At 38.1% G+C, this 22333-nt stretch overlaps 1 pseudogene; it reads right to left on the bottom strand.

Moving 5' to 3' along the window:
* Positions 1-1512: 1512 nt before the first annotated feature.
* On the bottom strand, positions 1513-2383 carry LOC131401160 (MOB kinase activator 1A-like; annotated as a pseudogene).
* Between the last annotated feature and the right edge of the window lie 19950 nt (positions 2384-22333).

The following is a 22333-nucleotide window of genomic DNA, read 5'->3' as shown; positions in this document are numbered from 1 at the left end:
TATAAATAAACACATTAAAGAATAGGTAGCACACCACACCATTAGCTGTGCTATAAATTTTGTACACCTTAATGATTTTTGCTGTGGTTTTCCTTAAGTTATCTTTTTGGGGATAAAGTTCATGCATTCCCACATTAGAACATAAATGAAAAGAGTGGCTTTGAGATCTATGTTTGTCATAATTTTTTTGAAGATTATTTTTTCTTAACCATAATCTTCACATGTCAAAATTAATTTGAATGAAGCATTTCAAAATAAAAATCTATAAGATTATCCTTAGAAGCCTTAAAAGATATTATTTCTGAAATAAACACATATACCGTCCTAACAATTTAGATAGGTTTATATGTTGATGAAATCTCAAATGAAGATTGAAAAATAAAAAGGAACTTTAGGAAAAAAACTTTTGTATGTTTCTATGCCACATATGCTATATGATGATTAAAATAGCAATCACAGGTTTTGTAATACAGATAGATAGATAGATACATACATACATACATACGCACACACATACATAGATAGACAGACAGATAGATGGATGGATAGACAGATTCTTATCTATAAAAGCCCTGCCATACAAACTTGAAAATAAAATACAAAATGACACAAATGTTCTAAATGTTAAGATAACCTAATAATGTATTTTTTTAAATTTCTAAATCCAAGTGGAATAATACCTATCTGACTGTGTGATTGTGTTGTTAGGAAATGTAGTTTGGAAACTTGCTAATGAATTAGTGGCAGAAATTCTCATTATTGATTATACTGTCACCTGAAACAGACTCAATCAATTTCTTCAGCAAAGGAACAATGACTAAACTAACAAACCACAGGTTAGTCATCATGTATTACAATCAAATGTGACTTCGTGGAAATAACAGGTGTTAGAGTATGCCAAAGTTAGCTACGCCCTTAAGTTATTACTTTGAAGCCAACCTACCTTTGAAACAATTTTATCAGTAGGCACAGACAATGAGTGTCTTTGTGTCCTGTTTTCTAACAGTTTGTATCACTAGTTGTATTAGTTTGCTAGGGCTGCCAGGCAACACAGTACCACATACCAGATGGCTCAGAAAAACAGAAATGAATTGTCTCACAATTCTGGAGGCTAGAAGTTCAAAATCAATGTATTGGCAGGGTTGGTTCCTTCTGAAAGCTATGAGGGAAGGATCTGTTCTGGGCCTCTCTCTTTGACTTGTAGACGTATCACCCTGATCTCTGCCTTCATGTTCACATGGCATTCTGCCTGTGTGCATGTCTCTATGTCCAAATTTCCTCTTTTTTATGACACCAGTCATATTGGATTAGGGCCCACCCTAATGACCTCATCTTAACTTAATTACATCTGTAAGGACCCTATTTCCAAATAAGGTCACATTCTGATGTACGAGGGGGTTAGGACTTCAACATATGATTTTGGGGGGGACACAATTCAACCCCTAATACAAGCCTATAATGGATTAGCAATGAAATAACTCTAGCAGTAGATGAAGCAAGAGTGTAACTGTGTTATAGAAATCTGTCTTTCAGTCCAAGCTTCTCAACGAATTCCTGAAGTGGTGCTAACTCTCACCTATCAATCAAATTGAACTCTTAAATAAATAAAGTATTTAAAGGATGTATTGCCTTTTCTTGCAGTTGTATCACAGAATCAAAGAGCTGTTAAGAAACACGGGGGGCTGGCCCAGTGGCACAAGCGGTTAAGTGTGTGTGCTCCACTGCGGCGGCCCGGGGTTCGCCGGTTCGGATCCCAGGCACGCACTGACGCAGTGCTTGTTGAGCCATGCTGTGGTGGCGTCCCATATAAAGTAGAGGAAGATGGGCATGGATGTTAGCTCAGGGCCAATCTTCCTCAGAAAAAAGAGGAGGATTGGCATCAGATGTTAGCTCAGGGCTGGTCTTCCTCACACACACAAAAAAGAAATATGGGCATAAACCTTGAATGGATGCTTTAGAATAGTCTTTACCACAGATATAAAGTTTGGGGGAGATGGGACACCAATCTTTGAAGGAAAAAGAGTTTCATGATCAAGTTAATCTTGAACTCAAGCCACCAAATAGTTGGTGTATTTTGGAGCAGAAATACCGGTGCCTTAATATCAGTACCATCTTCCCAATTATATTCATATCTTGAACCTACAGACATGACTAGACAACTTGCTTCAGTGCAGAGTTCTGATCTGGTTGAAGAAATCCATCCTGTTAACTGTCATCCATTGACTGATGTCCTCTTTCTCTGGCAATATGAAAGCTCCTCTCGTATTCCCACTTCCTAGAGTGCTTCTGTATGTTTTAAGTGTTGATACTGATGAGATCCTTCAGGGATGTTCTTCTTTGACTTGAATGTATTAGAAGAATGGTTGCTGAAGAGGAAGCTCATCTTTTCTCCTCGGGGGTGAGAGGTGGGGGTGGGGGGAGGGAGAGGCCTTTAGACTCCAATGCAGTCAGTATTCAGAGCCAGCACTTGGGAACTGAGAGGAGGTAGACAGTTCTCCGTCCATGGACAGTGAAGCTCAGGCTACCACTGCTCTGAGCCAGGGTCGAACTTGGTGTAGATCCCTATGCTGCCTCCCCCACCTCACCAACTAGAAAAACGGACCCAGCCACATCTCACAAGAAAAGGCTTCACTTACATTGCAGTTATAATGTTTGACATAAATCAAATAAATATATAATTATAAATTGTGGTAAATTATATGAAGGGAAAGAAATAAATTCTATAAAGAACCCCACGTCCTCATCTGTAAAATGCGATAATATGCTACGTGTCTCAAGGACTAAATGAGATAATGCATGAAAAGCACTTTGCACAGCATCTGATGTTCAGTAAATGCTCAACAATATGAACTATTTTGATATTATTATACTTTAGCCTTGTAATTCCAAACTATAATGTCTTCTATATTGAAAGGTTTGCTGATTTATAGTGATGAGTTCTTCTTAGGAATTTATAGTCTGTTATTATCATTTACTACAGTTAATTCACCAATCTACCCTTCCATAAAGAAGAATTAAGTATATATGGGTTCTAGGTCCCAATACAAGCATATATGGTTTCTTCCTACGCATATTAATCATGGGGTTCTATTAACTCTATTGCTGTCAGATAGAACTGACAAATTATGTGATAGTATTTGTATTATTTTCTGCCAATAAACACGAAGAATTTATATGATTTATATCATGCAAAACTCAGATTGACAGCTAAATCATCCTTGCCAGTTTTTGCTATCAATTATTTACTTAGGTCTGTTTTAGTTTTTCCAGCCATTCTGCAAAGTCTTACTGTTTTGATTTACTTCAGCTTGATGCCAATCTTTTCTCTACTGGGAGAGCATTCTTGGCACACGGTGCTGGGAGGGAGGCTGCAGTCATGGGCAGCCCCTGTGCCATTCCAAGAGCATCCCTGTGTGACTAGGAGGGACCGGAGTGTCTGTCTCTGAGGGGGAAAGGATGGAGTTCCCCTCCAGTGTGTGGCATGGGGTTGACCGTGGGCTTGTGCTGTGATGTGTTTCTGGTCTCTTCTGCTGTTTACCTCTGCTCATGAATTTGCAGGCAATAAAGCAGGTCGTAGAGGCAGGTGATGCAGAATTTTAGGCCTGCAAGGGCTTTAAAGTCCATCTTGTCACACACCTGAGCATGGGACTGATTCTCCTAGAGAACAATACTAATTAAAAATAATAATAGTTAAGTTTATTAAATCTTTTTTTCATAATTTTTATTTATTTATTTTTTTCCCCCAAAGCCCCAGTAGATAGTTGTATGTCATAGCTGCACATCCTTCTAGTTGCTTTATGTGGGACGCGGCCTCAGCATGGCTGGAGAAGTGGTGCATCGGTGCGTGCCCGGGGATCCGAACCCCGGCGGCCAGCAGCAGAGCGCGCGCACCCAACCGCCAAGCCACGGGGCTGGCCCTATTAAATCTTTAATAAGTGTCAGTCCTGCACAGTAAAAGGTAAAGTAAGCACTTCACCTATTGACTCGTGTAATTTTGGCAACACATACATGCAGGATGTACCATTATTCCCAGACGAGCAAACTGAAGCTTGGAGAAGCCACAAATGTCATCCAAGAACCTATTATAGAGGTCACATGATCACTGATTTTTTCCTAAAAATAATGTCGTATATGTACATACTTCTTTAGAATTTACAAACTTCTTTGGCTTATGTTATTTCCATTTGGTTTTTCTCCTCACAGGCTCGTGAGAGTCTGCTCCAAACATACCTTGCCTGTGTTGGGGGAGGAAGAGTATCCTCTACCCACTCTGGGTCCTTCCTGGCTGGGCTACAAATTAAATTGAAATGAGACCGAATAGCAAGAGAAAATCAAACAAAATTTAATAAAATGTATACATGGGAGAAATCAGGGAAACTGAGTTTCTCCGCAAAATGGCAGAGGTTTCCTTCTTAAATAGATTTAGATAAAGACAAAGGAAGATGTTGGGGGTGGGGAGGGAGACAGAAATCACAGTAATCAAGAGTATGAAGATTTAAGTCCTCTCCTTCTGTACTGATAAGAGTTTCTAGAGATGAGGTCATCCCCCCTCTTCCTAGTACAGACAGGGAGATACTTTTACAAATGGAGATTTCCCTTATAAGTATAAATGTTTTGGCAAACAGAACTTTTAAAAGAATGGGCTTAGCAAGAACCCTCCCAGTCTGTCACGTTTAGGCAAAAGTTTAGGGGAAGGTTAAAGTTTCTTTCAGGGAAAATAATCAAGGTAAAGAGATATTTTGAGGTGGCCAAATTTTGATCTCCCACACCTGCCATCTATTTTTGTACCTTTCATCAGAGAAACTGGAAAGCATTATTTTTAGAACATCATGCACATCTTAGAAACAAGGGACTTGAGTCTGGGCCGAAACGCTGCCTCCATAATTTGTTCTGGGCCAAAGAAAGTTTCTTAGCCAGGTAAATGGTGATTTTGGTAAAGAAGCATATCGTCTATCCAATATTCCCATGAAGCCCTTCATGTGGTTAGTAACTAAGACACTTAGCATAAACGCCTCCCTCCTCACAATGAAGCCGGGCAGAGCCAGGAGCCGGGAAGTTCCTTCCTGGCCACTAGAGGCCAGCAAGCTGCAGTCAAGAACCTCAGAGCTGGAGTGTGCTGCTGCTTACATTATGAGTCCAGTTCACTCAAAATGAGGAAAATAATGCTAAAATGTTTTTAGGAGAAAAGACACATCGTTTCAATGTATACAACTGAGATGCTTCTGGTTTTTAAGGCTTCCCAAGACTTCCCTGAATGTCAGTCTTAAGGAAATTAAACAAGCAGAGAATGTCTGTCTTTGGGGTATCCCTCCACATCTTCCAAAAGCCCTATGCTTTGATTTTTATCATAATGCTTTATTTCCTCCCCTTACCTGTTTGGAACAAAAAACAACTTTAAGTGTTCTCTTTTTTTGCTCCATAGTTTAATTTCTTGAAGGCAATAATGTCTTACTCCTTCTTCGCTTCTCTTGAGGTTATACACCCTTTCTCTCCCTGTTTTTCTTTCTATTGCTCACTCCTCTCTGCCCCACTCTGTTGTACTTCTAGAAGGGAATAATCACTCCCTGTGTGGATAAATTCACTCTGACAGTTTCAACTACCACTGTGAGCTGGTGACTGACAAATATAATACCTCTGGCCCACATCCCTCCAGCAAGCTTCAGAGATCTATTTCTCACTGACTGTCAGACATTTACATGTGGGTGTGTCACCAGGACCTCAACTCAATCAGAATGAACACTACATGGCATTGTAGTGTGAAATAATCCCAACGACCACAAACGTATTTGCATATGTAGAGAATATCTTTGAAAGGATAAACAAGAAACCATAAAGGTGGTAACCTCCAGAGCTGGAAACACTATAAACACTGCAGCCAGGGGACAAGGTTGGAGACTTACCTTTCTCTATATGCCTTTTTGAACCCTTTGGATTTTGTATAATGTGTATGTATTACCTATTTTTTAAAAAGTAATTAAACATTTTTTATTTTTTTGCTGAGGAAGAGTCGCCCTGAGCTAACATCTGTTGCCAATCTTCCTCTTTTTGTTTGGGAAAGATTAGCCCTGAGCTAATATCTGTGCCAGTCTTCCTCTATTTTGTATGTGGGTTGCCGCCACAGCATGGATTAATGAGTGGTGTAGGTCCCCTCCGGGGAACCGAACCTGGGCCACCGAAGCGGAGTGCACCAAACTTAACCACTAGGCCACGGGGCTGGCCCCCTAAATAAACATTTTAATGTTCACATCTTCCAGAGTTCTACCAAGCCCAGTGTTCTCCTTCTCACAGACACTTCCTGGGTAGATAAATTCACTTTCACAGTTTTAACTACCACCTGTGAGCTGGTGACTTGTAGATCTAATATCTCTGGCCCACGCCTCTCCTATAAGCTTCAAAGTTCCATTTCTCACTGTCAGATATTTACACGTGAGTATGCCACCAAAACCTCAAACTCAACCTCTTCCATACCCTGTGCACCATCTTTCAGCCACTTGACCCTTGAGGAAGGACTTCTATAAATACTGCTGAATTAGAGAATGGACCTGCTGCTACTCCTCCTGAATTATCAGTCCCAGCTGCAAATAACCATCATCTCGCCATGCACACACCAGAACTGGGACTCATTCCTTCCCTCCTCAGATCCATCGAACAACCAAATCAAACAGCTCTGCCCCTTCCCTGAAATATCACTCAAATTCAGCCTGTCTTTCCCATTTGTATTCCCTTACTTGAGGCACTAATCCTCTCTTTCCTGGGTTTCCATGCTACCTCCCAATTTGATTTCCTTGTTCCAGTGTTGTTCTTCTCAAAGTCACCCTTCACACAGCTGTCCGAGTGATATATATAAGTGTAAATCTAGCAGCATCACTCCTGGCTTACACCCCCAAGTGGCTCACTGTACCAGGTGAGGAGTCATCAACTCCTCAGCATGACACCATGCCCTCCTGACCTGGCTTTGTCAACCTGTCCAGGCTCATCTCCTCCCATTTCTTGCCTTGTTACAAAAGTAACACAACTGTTTGCAGTTTCCCAAACCTTCCTGCTGTTTTTCACCCTGACACATTTGTTTATGCTCCTCCTCTGCTCAGAATGCCCACTCCTGACCCCTTCAGCCTCCTTCATCTTGGCTATCTTCTCAGCATCATTTGAGACTCACACAAAGACCTAATGAAGGAACAGGGAATAAAGACATCCTGAAACTATTAAGATGGAAAACTACCAACTCTGGACTCAAAGTCATTGCATCATTTACAAGGTAAAGCAATGAGATCACGATTTCCAGCTAGTTTAATTCAGTGGTATAAGTAACTGATCTAGAACTTCTTTGAATATAATATTAATAATCTTGCATAACAATTGGAGGAATGAAAAGGAGCAAGAGAAAACTCAAATTTAGGCTGCATAACGTCTGGTCACCCAACAACAAGACATATGAAAGGTACTGAGTAGGTCCTAAGAAGCCACAGAGGTCCCTGTTGCCGTATAACATCTACTAACCACTTTAATTAAGTTTAGACTTCAGTGAATCTGGTTAGTATATACCCTCCTTTTAGACTTGGGAACAACCTAATCAATTTGCTATGCAGGCAGCAGAATATGTTTTTGTCTCTTATTAAAGGCTAACTTTTCATTGCTAAGGTCATATCTTGAATTTCAGGGCAAGTCTTAGTTCACTTAGTGTAGAAAAAATATGTCAGGATTTTGACACTACAGATTTAAGTCATAAAACAAAAGCACTTTGAGGCTTTGTATAAGTCCGCTATGATAAAGATATATAGGAGGGAAATTCCCAACATCTAAGTTGTCTCTACCAAATAAAAGTGGGGCTGAATTACCTGTGGTAATGAGAGAGAGAGATGCAGAAGTGAAACATTCAAGACTTTTATATCTCACAAATGTCACTAGTTGCCCAACCTTATCAGACACACTAGCAGGAAAATTCAGAGTCAAGTTTAGCTTTTGCCTCATCTTTGTGGCACACACCAAGGATCAGAGAATGGCCAACAGAAGAATGTTAGCCTGTAGGCCATTCTCTGGGCCTTGGAGTGTACCACAAAGAGTACATGGGTGCTACAGTTAAAATAAACTCAGCTTCATTTCAATTCATTTATTAATTCATTAATTCAACAAATATTTATTGAATGCTATGTGCAATAATTGGGAGAAAGTTAATTCTAAAGAGAGTGATAACACACCCTAAAACACTTCTAGATTAGCCAGTCTGTATTTTCCAAGGGGATTTGTGGAGAAGGGTTGTGAATAAGAATAAATAACAGAATTAAATAATATATCTAGTCAGGAATAGGAATTTCCAAGTCTCTCTCCTTTGCTGTCATTTGAAGGTAAGTCACAGCTACAGAATCAAGGAACGCAAAATACACATAGATAGATATGGTGACCATACATCCAAAAGATTTGGGACAATCTCAATTTAAATATCCCTTTCCTTTGTCTCAAAAAGTATACTTGTATTTGTCAAACCACATAGCCCAATTTTGACTTGGGAAATCCAGCCAGCTTGGCAGAAACAGAGAGAGGGCATCTAATGACTTGCTAGGTCCCCTCAGGAGGACAAAAAGAGAGCAAATTAAAGGCTCCATAAGAAATACTGAATTCAAGGATCATAAAGGCAAAGATATGGATGGCTCTGAATACAGCAGGAGACAGAGCAAAAGGACCTAGACAGGCTGTTTTCAAGAGTGGAACTCCTTAGAAACAGTTCTTTGGTATTTAGAGGGAGAAGAAAATGTTTTACAAAAAAAAGGAGAATGAAGGAAGCTCCTCCCGAACTTTTTCTGAAGGTCTGATAACTTACAAAAAGACTTGCATTAACTCCATATCCCTCATTTTGAAGTTCTAAGAAGCCCTGGTGTAATTTTTTCTTTCAGAGAAAAAAACCATACTAATCTTGGGAAATGGTCATAGATATTTTTCAGGTATTGCTGAAATACAAATAGATAAGCTGGTTTATACAGGGAAATCTAGGCATTGCAACTACTTTCTCGAGGTTAGATATATTCTGGGAATATGCCAAGATTTTGGCTGGGTTTGGGGATGGACCACAAATTATATTTCTATAAAATAACTCTTCTTCATTCTCTTGTCCAAGGTAGAGTTAGCTATTTTGAGTCAGAAAATCTGTGTTTGAACCTGGTTCTGCCATTTGCTGACTGTCAGATATGAGACAAGACATTTTAAGTTATCTCAACCTGAGATTCCTCATTTATAGAGAGGAGACAAGTTCTTCCTTGCAAAGATTTTAGAAAGATTAAATGACCTAAAATACATTAAAGTGCTCTGAACATGATAAAATGATATATAAGTGACAGTTACCAGTACTCTTTACCAACTCTCTCTGGCCTGTTTGCCATGGTATGGAGGGACAGTGTTCTAAAAACAAACAAGACAAAACTCCAGACCAACGAGTTAAGAAATATATTACACAATGGTAGGAGAACTGACTTTCAACAATCATTTACTACAAATTATTTTTACACCTGGGTAACATCAAATTATATTTACAATGTCAATCTCGACTTTTTGTCCTATTTGACTTTGACCCCTCTAATAAAGAGTTAGCATAAGTAGACATAATGACTATCTTCAATATAGGGGATAGAAATGAAATTTTTTTTTTTTTTGTGAGGAAGATCAGCCCTGAGCTAATATCTGTGCTAATCCTCCTCTTTTTGCTGCGGAAGACCGGCTCTGAGCTAACATCTATTGCCAATCCTCCTCCTTTTTTTTCCCCAAAGCCCCAGTAGATAGTTATATGTCATAGTTGCACATCCTTCTAGTTGCTGTATGTGGGACGCGGCCTCAGCATGGCTGGAGAAGCGGTGCGTCGGTGCGCGCCCGGATCCGAACCCGGGCCGCCAGTAGCCGAGCGTGGGCACTTAACCGCTAAGCCACGGGGCTGGCCCAGAAATGAAATGTTTTATCTACTGGTCTTCATTGCCAAATAGTCTTACAAATAAGGCCAGACATAAAGTAATCATTAAAACTAACAAAATGTTCAATATTACCTCCTGGATATTACTTGAGTGATATTCTTGCTGTAATCTTATCTTAGGTTGTCATCAAATGTTTCCTGAATACCTGTCAAACTTTCACACTGTGCTAGATACTACAGGGGGCATGATGATGATTAAGGCACAGGCCTTGCCCCAAAGGCACTCATTATTTAGTGAGAGGGAGGCACTGGTAATACCTGATAAAAGGGCCAGTTATTAAGAAGTTTTCGGAGAAAGGTGCAAAGTACTCTGGGAACGTAAACAAAAGGTAGATTATTTCCAACTGCAGAGATCTGGGAGGTTTCTGTGGGGAATTATTTTGAACAAAGTCATGGAGGATGGGAAGGACTCCTTTGTCAGATATGGCAGTGGAGGGATGGGAGTTAGCAGCTAGGCTGAGAAGCAAGCTTGAGCTTGAACCAGAAGGGAATGAGAACAGGATGCATTCAGAAACAGTAGCTCCAACAGCATGGCCAGAACACAGGGAGTAAAGCAGATGGAGTTAAAAAGGCAGGTCAGGAGAAAATTGTGGAAGGTTTTGAATGCCCAGTTGAGAAGCTTGATTTTTTTCTAGATGCAGAAATCCAGTGAAGGAAGAATGCTATGATGGGTCTTGGTTCTGGAAAGATGTACAACTAGAGACCGTATGGAGGATTTACTGGAGGGGTGAGAAACAGACTAAAGGGAAGCCAACCAGATAAGGAGCTCTGGCCATAGGTCAGAGGTACCAAGAGCTAGAAGGTGGGCAGTGGCAGCAGAAAGCAATGGGTTAATAACAGTTTGCTTTTTCATGTTGAGGTGACATACTCCTTGAGGGCACTGGTCTTGGATACACTGTGTTGCCTAGATTAAGAGTTTTGGGCAAGACTGAAGAGATGAAAGTACTAAAGTATAAAAAATTTGTGCAACTGCTACTTTAAAGACTTGCCTGGTGGCAACTGTCTGAAGAAAGCACACTGATTTAGAAGTGATCACGCGCAAACATTTTCTTAACCAAGGGATATGTGATATAATAAATGTAATACAAAAGTAAAAGTCCAATGACTTGCATTATCCTGACACCACCCAATACCCCAGATTTTTACATCTTTGTTTCCTCTGTAGTCATTGTGAATTTTCTTTAGTCTTTCTCCTCTTCCACAATTTCTGCTATTTTTATGTGAACATGTTTTGCAGGTTATGGTTGACAACTGGAATTGTCACTAATTTGTTCCCAAATATGACTGAGCCAAAATATGACCTACTTTTAAAAATGCTTTGAGATTCCTTCAAGATGAACAGACAACCCACCAGCTGGGAGAGAATATTTGCAAAACATACATCTGACAAGGGGTTGATCTCCATAATATATAAAGAACTCACACAACTGAACAACAAAAAAACAAACAACCTTATCAAAAAATGGGCAGAGGAAATGAACAGACACTTCTCCAAAGAAGACATACAGATGGCCAATAGGCACATGAAAAGATGTTCAACATCATTAATCATCAGGGAAATGCAAATCAAAACAACACTAAGATATCACCTCACGCCCATTAGAATGGCTATAATCACCAAGACAAAAAACAACAAATGTTGGAGAGGATGTGGAGAAACAGGAACCCTCATACACAGCTGGTGGGAATGCAAACTGGTGCAGCCTCTATGGAAAACGGTATGGAGATTCCTCAAAGAATTTAAAATAGAGATGCCCTATGATCCAGCCATCCCACTACTGGGAATCTATCCAACAAACCTGAAATCAACAATCCAAAGAGGCTTATGCACCCCTATGTTCATTGCAGCATTATTCACCATAGCCAAGAAGTGGAAGCAACCTAAGTGTCCCTTGACTGACGACTGGATCAAGAAAATGTGGTATATATATACAATGGAATACTACTCAGCCATAAAAAAAGACAAAATCGTCCCATTTGCAACAACATGCATGGTCCTGGAGGGTATTATGTTAAGTGAAGTAAGCCAGAAAGAGAAAGACAAACACTGTATGATTTCACTCATATGTGGAATATAAACCAACACATGGATAGAGAAACTGTATTGTGGTGACCAGGGGCAATGGGGGTGGGGGGTGGGCACAAGGGGTGAAGGGAGACACATATGGTGATGGACAAACAAAAATTTACAACCCAAAATTTCACAATGTTAAAAACTATTAAAACATCAATAAAAAAAAAAAGTTGATTAAAAAAATGCTGAGATTCTTAATATAGATGTCCGAACTCATGCAAAAATCATAGTCATGAAATGAAATGACCTGCCTTGTCATTTAAACTCTATTCTTAGAAATAAAATCAAAGATTCTGAAACACTGATGCAACACATCTGATGCAACACATCACATATCACCATCAGTATTGATCCCTTGCACACCTAAAGTATGAGCTCTCAATTATATCATTGCATTCATTTTCTTCTATCAGATAGCAAAAAAAGTGAACCTGTGAATGGAGCTAAACAGATTCCTTTAGAAAACACTTAGACATAGACCGACTCTAAGTGAAGATTCCTGGCACTTTTTTGTGTGTGCAAGCGTATGCACTGCATAAAATGACAAAGCTAGAAAGAAAACTCACCTGTTTTCTTCCTCAAGATCTGCTAGGATTCTCTCTAGCTCCCCTCTTTCCTCACTCTCTAAGGAAATCAAGATCTGGGCAGGACTACCAGGCTGGGCTGGGGGGCGGGGAGGGGAGGGAATCCTGGTTCACATTTTGGCAGTACTGTGGGATTAACAAACGTTCATCATCTCTGGAAAACAAAATCAAAGATTTCAGATCTCCCCCTACCCCTTACTTATTTTGCTTTGGAGATCAGGAACCTGGGAGTCTATTTAAAAATAGAAACATTTATTAGGTTTTGACAATTGATTAGGGCTTTTTTCTTGCTTTTAAAGACAGTTTGACACTGTTAAAAGTAGTTTCCCATTCTATTGGGCTTCTATTGGACAATTCAAAGGGCTTCTTGCTCAAATTTTCTGTTGAATTTGATTGGTATATTTACATGGGTAAATGAAAGAATCACAGAGACACTGGTACACAACCTTGACAGATAAGCAAGTTGATAAATATTAAAATATATATTAAGGGCACTATAATGCTTTTGTTGTCAAGCCTATCAAGCTGTTCACCAACCCATGTTATTCTTGGTATTGACTAGGAAAAGAAAGACTGCAGCCAGTCCTTAATGTAGTAGAGTAAATATGTTCTTAGTGGGAGGGGACAGGCAATGTAATCTTTTCCCATACAGAAGGTGCTGCTTCAGTAATCCATTTGAACTTTTAAAACTCATGGAGGCAGGATGGTAACAACAATTGAACTGTAGATAAGTGACTGCCTCATTCAATTACTGTTTGGATAGAAAAACAAAAAAATTGAAAAGAAACATTAAGGTCACTGTTTAAAAGGAGATCAAACAACTCATTCCTTAGAGCACTAATCTTGGGGGATAATGGGCCAAATGGCTTATATTTTGGGAAGCAGCTGGAACCTTTCCTGGAAACTAAGAACTCTTTAATACAGAGGAGTAAATTATTTTCTAAATGCATTCATGCAAGCTCCTAAAAAGTCTGCTTACTGCCAAGGTGAAAGAATTTCACTCTGTTCTTAATGAAAGGATAAAGCTCTTTGTTTCTGGTTAGATAGCATTAAGATGATACTTTAACATTCTCCTCCCACACAAATTTTTCAGATATTTATGAAAAAATCTTCCTGATTTAAATCATTTTGGTCCATAAAGCCAGATAATCTGCCTCAACCACTTCATTTTACACACAAGAAGAGGTCCAAAAAGGCTAAGGAAACAGCTCTAGACTGTCTATTATTTTAAAAATGTGCATGCTAGGGGCTGGCCCGGTGGCACAAGCCGTTAGGTGCGCACGCTCCGCTGTGGCAGCCGGGGGTTTGCCGGTTCGGATCCCGGGCGCGCACCAATGCAGTGCTTCTCAAGCCATGCTGTGGCAGCGTCCCATATAAAGTGGAGGAAGATGGGCATGGATGTTAGCCCAGGGCCAGTCTTCCTCAGCAAAAAGAGGAGGATTGGCAGATGTTAGCTCAGGGCTGGTCTTTCTCACGCACACACACAAAAAATGTGCATGCTTAAAAAGGGAGGATAAAAGGCATTTCCCATCAGTATACACAAGCTGATCTCAGAAATCTTTTGGATCTTCAACTTGCGTGAGAATGCTAGAAGCTCTGATATCTAAGTCAACAAGGCCTACATAGGACAATGCCCAGGTACCAAATCTTGAACTGGATTCTCTGCTGATCTAGTGACAGCCACAGGAAGGTGCAAGTGAATACCCAAAAACACTGTGATAAATACATGCTTATATCTCTTCTGATCACTTCTTTTTCCCCTCCTCTACTTTTATTTTTGTTTTTTGCATAACACGTCCTTCCTACTGTTAGATTCTGTGGCATATAGGAGCTGCACGAATTGATAGGTGCAAGTCAATATATCATTAAAATAACAAAAACGAGAAAACAGAAAAGCCTTTCAGTTTCTCAAACCTTGTTAGCACATAACTCATGAAATACGTTTTGGTCATATCGACTTACTGCTCCCACAAGAATTGTCTGATATGGATATGTATTTACTGGCCATATGTTTATGTTGCTATAGGAGAAAAAAAAAGACAGTCAATTCTATGCACTGGCTTTTTTTTTTACTGTCATCAGGGCAAGGTAGAGTGTGGTGAAAGCGCGGGGAACACCAGGCTCCTGTCCTTGACCCTGGAGGAAGAGCACCATAGTTTTAAAAGGCGGGGCCACAGGGTGGGCCCCCAAAGGAACGCTCTTGTGCTAGCTGTGAGCCTGTCCTGCTCACTCTGACCAGCCTGGTTCACCCTCTCCAGCCCGACAAGGGGGACCATACTTATACCAGACAAAATAGACTTTAAGTCTAAAATTGTCTTTAGAGACAAAAAAGGTCATTACATGATGATAAAAGGGTCAATTCAGCAGGATGATATAACAATTATAAATATATACACATCCAACTTCAGAGCACCAAAATATATAAAGCAAATATTGACAGATCTAAAGGCAGAAATTGACAGCAGTACAACAATAGTTAGAGACTTCAATACCCTACTTGTAATAGTAGATAGAACATCCAGACAGAAAACCAATAAAGGAAACAGCTGATCTGAGAACACTACAGACCAAACTGACATAAGACATGCACAGTGGTTACAATCCAAGAGTAGAAGAACACACATTCTTTTCAAGTGCACGTAGAACATTCTCAAAGATAGACCACATATTAGGTCACAAAAGAAGTCTTAACAAATTTAAGACCCCAAATAGCCAGAGCAACCCTGAGAAAGAAGAACAAAGCTGGAGGCATCACACTTCTTGATTTCAAAATATATTATAAAGCTACAGTAATCAAAATAGTATGGTACTGTCATAAAAACAGCCGTACAGACCAAAGGAACAGAATAGAGAGCCCATAAATAAATACACACATCTATGGTAAACTGATCTTTGACAAGGGTGCCAAGAACACACAATGAGGAAAAGATAGTCTCTTCAATAAATGACGCTGGGAAAACTGGATATCTACATACAGAAAAATGAAATTATCTCATAACATATAAACAAAATCAACTCAAACTGGATTAAGACTTAAACATAAGACCTAAAACTGTAAAATTACTAGAAGCAAACAGAGAAAAAGCTTCTTGACATTGATCTGGGCTTTGGATATGTCAGCAAAAGCACAGGCAAAAAAACCGAAAGTAAAAGTGAGATTCCATCAAAGAAAAAAGCTTCCGCAAAGCAAAGGGAACAATCAAGGGAGTGAAAAGGCAACCTGCAAAGTGGGAGAAAATATTTTCAAACCATATATCTAATAAGGCTTAATATCCAAAATATGTAAGTAATTCATACAACTCAACAGCATAAAACAATAAAAAACCTTGAGGGGCCAGCCCAGTGGCATAGTGGTTAAGTTCGCATGCTGTGCTTCTGTGGCCCGGGGTTCACGTGTTCAGATCCTGGGGGCGGACCTATACACTGCTAATCAAGGCATGATATGGCAGTATCCCACATACAAAATAGAGGAAGATTGGCACAGATGTCAGCTCAGAGACAATCTTCCTCAAGCAAAAAGAGGAAGATTGGCAACAGATGTTAGCTCAGGGCCAATCTTGCCCACCAAAAAAAAAAAGAACCAAAAAAACTCGATTAGAAAATGGGCAAAAGACCTGAATTTCTGCAAAGAAAATATACAAATGGCCAACGGGTATGAAAGGATGCTTGACTTCACTAATCATAACAGAAATGCAAATCAAAACCACAATGAGCTATCACCACACCCCTCTTGGAATGGCTATTATCAGAAAGATAAAAGATAACAACTGTTAGCGAGGATGGGGAGAAAATGGAACCCTTGTGCACAATTGGCAGGAATATAAATTGGTAGAGCCCATATGGGAAACAGTATGAAGGTTCCTCAAAATATTACAAAGAGAATCACATGCGCGCGCGCGCACACACACACACACACACACAGACTTTAAAAAGAAGGAAATCTTGCCTTTTGTGACAATATGGATGAGCCTGGAGGACGTTATGCTAAGTGAAATAAGCCAGATGCAGAAAAACAAATACGGCATAATCTCATTTATATGTGAAATCTAAAATAGTCAAACTCCTAGAAGCAGAGAGTAGTAGTAGTAGTAGTGCTGGTTGTCAGAGGCTGAGAGGAGGCAGAAATAAGAAGGTTGTTGGTCTAGGGGTACAAAGTTTCAGTTATTTAAGATGAATAAGTTCTGGAGATCTAATGTACAACACCGTGACTATAGTTAACAATATTGTATATTTGAAATTTGCTAAGAGAGTAGATTTTAAGTGTTCTCAGTATGTGAGGTGATGGATGTGTTAATTAGCTTGATAGTGGTGATTGTTTCATAATGTATATGTACATCAAATCACCAACTTGTACACATTAAGTATACAAAATTTTCAATTATACCTCAATAAAGCTGGGAAAGAAAAGACTAATAAATTTCAAAAGAATGAAGAGAAAAAACCCTGTACATGAATGTTCATAGCAACATTATTCATAATAATAAAAAAGTGGAAACAACCCAAATATTCATCAACTGATGAATGGATATATTAAATATGGTATATCCACACAATTGATTATTATTTGGCAATAAGAAGAAATGAAGTACCAATATGCTATAACATAGATGAAACTTGAAAGCAGTATGCTAAATGAAAGAAGCCAGTCAAAAATGACCACATATTCTACGAATCCATTCATATCAAATGTCCAGAATAGGCAAATCTAAAGAGACAGAAAGTCGATTAGTTGTTGCCAAGGGCTGAGGTGGTTGGGGGATGGATGAAGTGACTGCTAATGGGTTTGGTGTTCCTTTTGGTGTTGATGACTATGTATTAAAATTGATTGTTTTGATGCTTGCACAACTCTATTAATACATTAAAACCATTAAATTGTATACTTTAAATGGGTGAATTGCATACTATGTAAATTATATCTCAATAAAGCTGTTATTTAGAAAAGGAAGAATTTTCTATATCAGTGTAGAGCAGAGGGGACAAGGTAGAAAGAAGAGAGCCCATGAAAAAAATATTATGTTTTTCTGATGAGACATATTGAAAATCTGATCTAGACAAATGTAAGATAGGTAATATGTACCAGACTCAAAGAACATATGCGAATAGATATAAAATGTTGCTTCTTTGAGAAATCAGGAATGATAGTTTATCCATTGATATTTTTCCCTATACCAAATATTATTGTATTATTACAGGAAATAATTTGTGCCTCTCATAGTTGAAAGCTGAGTTTCAGATATTTAATTCTTTAATTCCTAAAACTCATAGAAGTTTTTGTCTGTTATCATTCCATTACACTTTCAATGTTACAGTGGCTAATTTTTTTCTTTTACAAAATTGTACTTGACATAACACATCATCTTGGTTGTGTTTTCTTTTGCAAGTCTGGAAATAATACAAATTTTCACGTCATGCTCTTTTCATTTAATTATTCAAGTAATAACATAAGAGCTTTCTTGATATTTCAGCAAGAACAAACTTTATATCTCTCCATAGTAAAAATTAAGGGCAAAAGGAGATGAAATAGAAGTTCAGAAAAGATGAACAAAAATGATGCATGCCTGAAATGATTTATGAAGAAATATTAAACAAGGGAGACTAAATTTAGAAAGCTTGGAAAAGCAGATGACTAAGTGGGAACATAATTATATACAAATATCTGACAAATGTCAAAAGAGGGAGAAGCAACACATAGAAGCTAAGAATTTAGAGAAATAATGAACAATATCATGTTAATAAAAATGGAGAATCAAAATTAAAACTAAAAGAGAAAGCTAATTGACAGTATAAACTAGTAGAATAATCTGATATCAAAAATTATTGTGAGACTACAAGGTATCAAAACGTTTTTTATGTTATCTGGTATAAAAGAGCAATGTCTATGGTATCAATGACCTTTAAGACACGATATTAGCATATTTCGTATTATTTTAAGAAGCAACGGTCGGAGCAATTGTGCAAAGTGATAGGCATCCTACAATAATCACTTTTCAGAGATATGGCTTTGGGAGATGTTAAACAGCCTCAACAGGATTTTTGTCCAATAGCCATATCTCCTAATATTCACTTCTCTAGTTGGAATAGGATGGATAATTTGAGGATGTTGATTCTCACACAATAATGGAATCTCTTTAACGGCAGGAAGTGACCTTTGGAAGTATTACTTAGAACATCTGATGCGTATTTGTTACATTTCAATTACTAATTGCAATAATGGATATGTGTAATTTCTGTGGCACCTATGACTTTCCCTACATGAAAAATATATATGTCATATGATAAAGTGGGAATATATTGAACTTTCAAAAGTGTTTGAATATCAGAATTTGTCCTATTACTGGCTATAAACTTTAGTGAACTTACTAATTGTTTTTGTTTCTTCATCTGAAAATGTCACTTTGTCCCTGGATTTAAGTAGAGATTGTTTGCCAGCAATTCGTACTGCAGTGAACCAAAAGAAGAAAAAAACACAACAAAAACAAGCAATGACCTCTAGACTTAGACCAAGTTCCTGTTTTCCTGCTCACTTAGGTTTTTGTTTCCTGGCTTCACACTTTAGCTCCTGACACCAATCTTAGTTCACTCTAGTTGTGTTGATCCATTTAATTCCATTTTATTGATTTCCAATCTTAACCTGTTTCACCCAATACTTACTCAGAAAAGGTTTACCTCAAAGATAAAATTTGAACAAAACTTTTAAAATAAATAATATGTAAAAACTGATTTCTTCTGGCAAAGAAATAATGGGAATTTCATTATTGGGAAAACATAGTAATTGTATCTTTAATTGCAATAGTTTGAGGATCCAGCACACTGTCTGGCACAAAAAGGGAACTTAACAAATGTGTGGTGAGTAAAAAAATAAACAACCAAGTGGATTTAAACAAAGACATATGTTCAGGCCATGATTGGGGAATGATATCTAATCTGTAATTTGTGTATTGGAGAATTTTTGGTAATGACAAAAGAAAAGCTATGCTGGATCAGAATTGTAAAAAAACACCTAATGGGGTATGATGAGGAGTTTGGTATTCGTTTTGTGGATTTTAAAAGAGATGTATATCATGAGCCTAGGAGAAAAAGTAAAACAGAATATTGTGAAATTTAAGGAAGAATCTAAGTTTCAATAAGGTGGGTATGATCCACAATTTTTAATGATGGAGATCAGTGATAAAAGTGTGATAAAGTATTCGATGGTTAAGAATTCTTTGGTGACTTTTGAGAGGGCAGCTTCACAAATTCACAGAGACAAAGCAAGAAAAAGTAAATAATATTTCCTCTTCTGGCCAAGATAGAGAAAAAAGGACCAGATTTACCCTCTGAAACAACCGAGGAAAAAAAAAAAGGAGAAAATATAAGACAATAGTTTGTAAGACATTGGACAGCAGAGATTGATCCCTAAGAGATAGGAAACAAACGAGGTGGGCCCTATGATTGCCCCAGACTACTTATTGAATTTCCAGACCATGGCTCAGGGAGGGGGAATCCAGGCAGAGACCAACAGTCACTCTAAGTTTAGGAGATAAAGTAAGAGACTTTGGAGAACAAAGTGGGTAGAGTTCTCAAGACCAGAGAGGAGAATTTTATGCAGAGAGAGAACTCCAGAAACTTTCAGAGCTCCACTCCCATCCCAATTGTTCAGCTGATTATTGATCGGCTTATGTTTGTAAGGAAGTTACCTGAGGCCAGGAAAGGAATCACCTGAAAATCAATAATGGAAGAGGTGACATTACTACAGATTCCACAGATATTTAAAGGATAACAAGGAAATAGTATGGGCATTCTATGGCAATAATTTTGACAACATAGATAAAATAGACGTGTTACTTGAAATACATAAACTAACCAAACATTCAAGAAAAAAATAGATAACCTGAATATCTCTATTTCGATGAAAGAAATTGAATTTGCAGTTAAAAAAATCTTCCCACAAAGAAAATTTCAGGCCTAGATGGCTTCACTGATGACTTCTACAAAATATTTAAGAAATAATACCAATCCTATACAAACAGTTCCAAAAAATGAAGAGGATGGAATACTTCCCAAATCATTCCACAAAGCCAGCATTACCCTGATAATAAAGCTAAATAAAGGCATTAAAGGGAAAGAGACACCAGATATCCCCCATAAACATAGATGCAAATATATTTTTGGAATATTTTAACAAACGTAATCTAACAATATATACAAAGGATAATACATCATGACCAAGTGGGGTTTATCTCAGGAATTCGAAGTATTTTTTACCACTTGGAAATCAATCAATGTAATTTATTTTTTTAACAAACTAAAAAATAAGAGCCATATGAACATTTCAATGAGTTCAGAAAAAGCATTTGACACAATACAAGCATCTGACAGAAAGCATTTGTCATAAAGCCTCAGAACACTAGGAATAAAAGGGAATTTAAACTGACAAAGAGTATGTACAAAAAACCTAAAGCTACCATCATACTTAATGGCTTCTCCCCTAAGATCAGAAACAAGACACGAATTTCCACTCTTATCACTTCTGTTTAACACAAGTAGGTTCCAGCCAGTGCAATCAGGCCAGGAAAAAGAGTTATTCTGATTGGAAAGGAAGAAGTGAAACTGTCTTTATTAACAGATGACATGACTATCCATGTAGAAAATTCAATGGACTCTATAAAAAAGCTACTAGAATTAATAAGTGAATTTACAAAGGTTGCATGCTACAAGATCAATATACAAAAATCAATTATATTTCTATATATTAACAAGGAACATGGCAATTAAAAAGTACAATACTACTCACAATAGTATCAAAACCATGAACTACTTAGGGAAAATGTAGAGAAAAAAGATGTGAAAGACCTATGCCCTAACTACAAAATATTGCCGAGATAAATGAAAGAACACACGCATAAGTGGAGAGGGGAACCTTTTTCATGGGTTAGGAACCCCCATATTGTTAAGATATCAATTATCTCAAAATTGATTTATAGATTCCACAGAATCCTAATCAAAATCCTAATAGGCTTTTTTTGTAGACATTAACAAACTGATTCTAAAATTCCTATAGAATTTCAAAGAACCTACACTAGTCAAAACAACTTTGTAAAAGAAGAAAGTCGTTGGGTCTGGCGCGTGGCATAGCAGTTAAGTGCACGTGCTCCGCTGCTGGCGGCCCGGGTTCGGATCCCGGGCGTGCACCGACACACTGCTTGTCAGCCATGCTGTGGCAGTGTCCAATATAAAGTAGAGGAAGACGGGCATGGATGTTAGATCAGGGCCAGTCTTCCTCAGCAAAAAGAGGAGGATTGGCATGGATGTCAGGGCTGATCTTCCTCACACACACACTAAATAAATAAATAAATATATATAAAACAAAAAAAAGAAGAAAGTTGGAGGACTAATACAGTCTAATTTCAAGACTTATTGTAAAATATGAAGTAATCAACACAGTATGAAATTGGTGTAAAGACAGAAATCAATGAAACAGAAAAGGACCCACAGAAATATGGACAACTTACATCTACAAAGTTACAAAGGTAATTCAGTGGAGAAAAGTTCCTCTTTTCAAAAAAAGTAATTCTGGAACTATTGGATATCCACAGGCAAAAAATAAAAACTGTGATCCATATCTTGCATCATCTAAAAAATTAAATTTCAATAGATGACAGATCTAAATGTAAAACCTAAGACTATAAAACTTTTAGCAGAATAAAAAAACCTTTGTGACCTTTGGATAGGCAAGGTTTTCTT

Source organism: Diceros bicornis, chromosome X (assembly GCF_020826845.1).
Source record: "Diceros bicornis minor isolate mBicDic1 chromosome X, mDicBic1.mat.cur, whole genome shotgun sequence".
Classification (NCBI taxonomy): Eukaryota; Metazoa; Chordata; class Mammalia; order Perissodactyla; family Rhinocerotidae; genus Diceros; species Diceros bicornis.
This window is presented reverse-complemented; position numbering and strand designations above follow the sequence as displayed.